The following is a 6,000-nucleotide window of genomic DNA, read 5'->3' on the forward strand; positions in this document are numbered from 1 at the left end:
AATTCAAAAAATTAAAGGAAGGTTTAAAATTTGCATTACTTTTTCCGGTATTTGAAAGTTTGAAATATTATTTTAATCATTTAAAGCTTTTAACAAAAATGTTAAGCGTTCAACCCTAAAAAAATTAGACCGGATTTATTTCAATATAAAAATTTAAAGTTTAAGTTTATTTTCTTTTTAATTTATTCAGTACTCATTGGAATAAAAAATTAATTTTTGGCTTATTACAAAAAAAAATTAATTTTAATTAAATATTTTTTTTTTTAATTTTTAAATTAATTTAAATTAACTAAATTTAATTAATTTTATTTTTGAAAATTGTTTAGAATTCGTAATATTTACCAAAATTTGCAGTTCTTATTACAAAACATTAAAAATATATATTTTCAAATAGTTATTTAAACTTACTTTGATTTGCAAAGTGCCTGAAAGAAAAAAAAGAAAAAGAAAATATTGTTAAATTAATTATTATTATTTTTTTAGGCTAAATTATGTAAATTAAATTTTCAAAGTAATTTTGTAGTTCGAGATCAAAATTAAAAAAAAAGATGCATAGAGGGTGCCCGCAGCTTTTCGAAACCACATATTGAGCTTACAGAGCTTTAAAAGCTCGAAAGCTTCATGGATTTACGTCAGCATGTGTAGCCAATATTAACTTTTTGCTCTATTATAACATTCCCAAACCAACCAACTCTCATAGAAAAGACCCCGTCATTTGAACTTGGTACAATGACTTTTTGAACGCGTTTGTGCATTAAGGAAACAATGAAAGCCTCAGTTAGATCCTAACAAAGGTGCCATTCATTAGACTTATGGACACGCTGGGTTAACCTGATTAATTATCAGAGTTTTTTGAGAATAATTTCACACATTTTGCGGAAGTAATAACAGAGAACTGGTAAATGTGATAATTTTTCAAGGTCAAACAAGATAATGTACATGAAAGAGTTTATTTGTGTTTAGGGTCAACTTGATGTCAATAAGAGCTCTAGCAGGAAGTAAATGTTCGTTTTGATAACAACAGAAGTTTCATTTGTTTACAGAACTGATTCAGTAAGAAACTTAGTTCGTTTTTTAACCGATTGAAGTACAGAGTTTAATATATCTAATTTGCTATTGACTTGCATTAAGTCTCTAAGTAATACGCTGGTTATTTGTTAATCGTTCTTCCATATTGGCCTTATCATGGAATCAAACCCTACTTAGCCATGTTCACAACCATTTTTACAGCGAAATTCTGTATAAAATAATTAACATCGCTGGACTGATGTTGGCTTCACGAAGTATGAAGATCAGACAGTAAAAGTATAGTAGTCCTTTTTTTAATCTGGGAAAACTCAAAAAAGTGGGTACCAAAGGGTGTGATCTGACGATAATCTGAAGAAGTGAAGAAAGATTTAGGCTCTGGGCTCTAAGAAAATAATAATATTGGAAGAAGAGAATCATACATAAGATCGTATTAGTTTACAAGCAGCGATCTATCCGCTTCTGTTTTCATCTTTAATAGAAGAGAATACAAAATGAGTATAAAAGAGCTAAAGTCTAAGAAAAATGGAGTCAAGCTTTTATAAGGTTTGGAACCTAATGAAAGATATGTTAAAAATAACAACATTTCAGCGTGAATTTCTAATGGAGAATGTATAAAAGAGGAAGAATAATCCAAAATCAATGAAAAATCAACTTTGAAGTAAGGAGAACGGATATTTTTGGATTAAAGTAAGAAAAATTTTTATTTTTCGGAGCCGAAAAAGAGTGTTTGATGTTTTGAGGAATCTCGCTGATTAGACACCATACCAGCGCTATTCAATATTCAGGAAGCCAAAAGTCATTTCAAGCAATGTTAAGCGCGGAGAGCGACAAAGCCACTGCCCGCCGCGCATCACAATGCAGCTGTCACTTTAATTATCAAGCGGTCACCTGCAGCTGAGCTGGGTGACTTTAGTGAAATAGTAAATCAGGCTGACTTTGATGGTAGCGGCAAGTTGGAGTGAAATTAAAAGCATATTTCGAATGCGAGCGGGGGCAGAGATGGCGGTAGGCGGCTAGAGGGTACTGCGTGGTCATTTAAAAATAGCAAGCGCGCAATACAAATGCTCCTAACATAATAAATAAAGAGACAGCAAGCGCATGCCGACAGCTTTTGTTGGTAGACACATTTGTATGTATAGATGAGTGTGTGTGTGCTTGTGCAACATGTAATCATATGAAGCTTGCAACAAACCAAATATTGCAGCCTGGTTAAGAATTGCTGCTTAGTTATTGTAATAAATGTGCGCAAATTTATTGTGTGCTCGAGGAGCTGTCGCTTAGTTGCTACAACAATGCGGCATGCTGCTGCTGCTTCTTTTAAGCGAACTTCTGCTTTTGCTGCTTCATAAGTACAGGTATTTGCCGCACTTTAATAGCTTTGCATTTGCTTTCTAGCTTTTTTACTTTATTGCTAGCCCTAAAGTGCTTTTAGTAATATTTATTTGCTTTATTGGTTTTTGCTTTTATTGTACTCCGCTGCTTTGAAAGACCTTTGAGCCACTGGCCATTATTGAAGGTGGAATTCCTTTGAGTCTGCAAATAATAGGCAGCTGAACAGTGCCAGAGGCGTTGCATATCAACCATGATTTATAGAAAATCATTTGGATTGAGACATCGAGTGCTTTATTATAGTAAATATATTGAGGTATTAGCGGTAATGAAAGTTTATAAGTGGACTTCGAGGAGCCTTACACTCAAGCGCAAAAGTGTGCTTTCAAAATAATTTAGAAAAAATTTAAAAACTTTGAATTTTTCTTAAATATAAAAATTTCGTAAATTGTTTTATTTTTATTTTTATTTTAATTTTTAACCCTTGGACTACCATTTTATTTAATTTAAAAAAATATGATGAAAAGAAGGCCAAAATATTTTTTTTTATTTTTTTAACCCTTATATTACCAGTTTGTTTAATATTTATACAAAAAATTAAAAAGACACAAGGAATTTATTTTAAAATTTTGTCAAAATATAGAAAGTTTCGAAATTTCAAAAACTTCATAAATTGGTTAACCCTTAGACTACGAGTTTGTTTAGTTTTAATCAAAAATGTTCTGAAGAGAAATGTGTTAAAAACTTTAAAAATTTTGTAATTTGTTTTTTAATTCAAATTTTTAACCCTTAAACTACCATTGTAATTAATTTTTATAAAAATATGCTGAAAAGAATGCATAAAAGGTTTAAAAGTACGGATATTACTTAAGTTGTTTTCTAAAAATAGCAACTTTCTAAAATTACAAAATTTAATTTTTTAACCCTTATATTATTAGCTTATTTAATATTTATAAAAATAATACTAAAAGGCACAAGGTATTTATTTTAAAATTTTGTCAAATTACAGAAATTTTCGAAATTTGAAAAACGTAATAAATTGTTTAACCCTGAGACTACCATTTTATTTAATTTTTATAAGAAATAAGCAGAATATAATGCCAAAAAAGTGTAAATGCACGTATGTTACATAAATTTTTTTCAAAAAATAGCAATTTTCTAAATTTAAAAAATTTAATTTTTTAACCCTTACTTTAGCAGTTTATTTAATATTTATAAAAAATATTGAAAGGCGCAAAGAATTTATTTTAAATTTTTGTTTAAATATAAAAATTTTCGAAATTTCAAAAATTTTGTAAATTGTTTAACCCTTAGACGAGCATTTTAATGCATTTTTATAAAAATTTGTTGTAAGGAATGACAAAAAGGTTTACATTAACATTTTTAACCCTTAAGCTACCATTTTATTTCAAATTTTTTTATTTTTAAATTTTATTAAAAATATTGTTTCAAAATTTTATATTTAAGGAAGTTACTAAAAACTTAGTCTAAAAACATAAATTTTCTAATTAATAAACTTTTATTATTTTTTAATAACCCTTATACTACCTATTTATGTCATAAACAAATATTGTGAAAATAATGTCAAACAAGTTTAAGCAGTTATTATACAATTTTCTAATTTTTATAAAATTTTGTTAATTTATTTAACCTTTAGACTGCCATGTTACAAAAATTTTGTAAAAAATATTGTGAAAGCAATGTATAAAAAAAATTAACTAATTATAGGACTTTCAAAACCCCTAACTTTTGCACAGATTTCTAAATATGAAATATATTTTTCAAGATGTGGTAAACATCAGTGCATTTAAGGGTTAAAATATATACAAAAATGCTATATCAGGTATTAGATCATTTTACCGAAGTACCAGAAGAGTGAACCAGAGTTCTAGAGATTGAAATACTTCAAATTTTCGGTTAATATTTTAAAACATATTTGTTTTCGATATATAGGCGATTAATGCTTTGAAATTAATAAGTGGCTATAACACCTTAAGTACTTTGCATATACAAGTACTCGTATTTGAGACCTATCAATCCAAGCACCGCTGGGCTGTAAAAGCTGTCACAATCATAACTTCTTTGGAGAAAGATGAACAGAAGACCGTCAAATTCCATTCTAATGTAATTATTATGTTTTCTAATACTTCCTACAAGCACCTAAATGCATAATTTTCCCTATTTTATTATAATAACTCCGCTGCTGCCACACTTTAACACGAATTGCTGTGACTTTCCTGCATTTTGCGCTCACAAATTAGAACTTAATAATAATATTAAATTGCCACTTAAGAAAAACACTTCCCTGATTGATAAAGGCCAGGCATGTATACGTTTAAATATACATATATGTTTGAGTAAGTGTGTGTATGTGTGAAGCGCGTTTGAGAAAATCACTTGGTTAGATAAAATAATTGAATGTTGGAAAAAATTGAAAATGAAAATGATTTCGTGATTACAAACAATGGCAATTATGTGCAGTAAGAAAAAACAAATCACGCACACACACACACAAGCGGTTAAAAAAGCGATAAGTGAAGAATGTGCGACGCAAATGTGTGTGTGTGTTTAATAATTGTAATTAAAAGCTGTTGTTGGCGCGATAAATGAAGACGCTGAAGACTCTCTATTTGCTTGAGACAAACACACACACGCTGAGAGCAGCATAAATGCATATACATACATATATATAAATATTTCAGTTCACCACGCATGCGGCTGCATGCTACAGCAGTAATCATCTAAGCAATGTGCAACTTCCGCCTTTTGTTGCAACTAGCAACTGTCTGAAACAACAGCCACCTGCCGAGATCAGAGGCAAAGTGACCGCATAAAATGCCTGAATGGTTGGCTGGCGTGCGCATGGAGTGGGCAGCAGAGCAGCGTTTGTGGCAAGCACAGCTGGCAGCTGGTATGAGCTTTGATGCGCCAATATATTAAGTGCTTTGTGTAAAAAAGCAAAAACAAAATAGACGTAGATGAGCTGCTGGCCAGCTGCAATGCGTTCACATGTATTACCGCGAGCGCCGACACACACACACACACTCTTAAAATGCTTTATTTTGTGTGAAAAAGAATGAAAATAAATAATTAGATTTCTATCAATCGAACGTGTGAGGCATCAACACCTGCTGCGCGCCACACTGAAGGTTGCAACAACCTTTTCAAGTTTTCTTTTCGATATTTTCCTGCCAACGTGCGTTGCACCAGCCGCCCAGTTGGGTTGCAGGTAGTGCGCATGCGCGTAATTACATATACACATGCATGTGCGTGTGTGTGTTAATTATTTGTAATTTTTCTCTTGACTATATAAGTACGTTTACTACTCACCTTTTTGCGGCCAATGAGCCTTATTTGATGCTGCAACAACAAGAATTGATTGCTTGGGCAGCGTGTAGCAGCGCTGAAAGTAAAGAAGAAAAGAAAGAAATGATTAAAATGAAATGTTATGGGAAAATCAAATAAAATTATAGTGCGTGTGGGTAATTTGAAAAAAAAAGAAAGGAGGAAAAGGTAGAAAAAATTTCACAAAATTATAAACTAGAACAAATGAATGAATAAAATATTTTTAAGAAGTATGTAAACATTAAACAAAAATTATTAAACGAATTTGAGTTAAAAATATTTCAATTTATTTTATAA

General features: G+C 30.6%; 1 protein-coding gene across 1 annotated transcript in view; it reads right to left on the reverse strand.

Moving 5' to 3' along the window:
• Nucleotides 1-5,695, reverse strand: part of LOC120774921 — a 40,721-nt gene extending 35,026 nt beyond the window's left edge. Inside the window, exons 1-2 of the mRNA XM_040104797.1 lie at nt 5,689-5,695; nt 409-425 (exon numbers count right to left, since the gene is read on the reverse strand). The gene's annotated coding sequence lies outside the window, so the exon portion shown is untranslated. The remainder of the gene's footprint in view (nt 1-408; nt 426-5,688) is intronic.
• Between the last annotated feature and the right edge of the window lie 305 nt (nt 5,696-6,000).

Source organism: Bactrocera tryoni, chromosome 4 (assembly GCF_016617805.1).
Source record: "Bactrocera tryoni isolate S06 chromosome 4, CSIRO_BtryS06_freeze2, whole genome shotgun sequence".
NCBI classification, from domain to species: Eukaryota; Metazoa; Arthropoda; class Insecta; order Diptera; family Tephritidae; genus Bactrocera; species Bactrocera tryoni.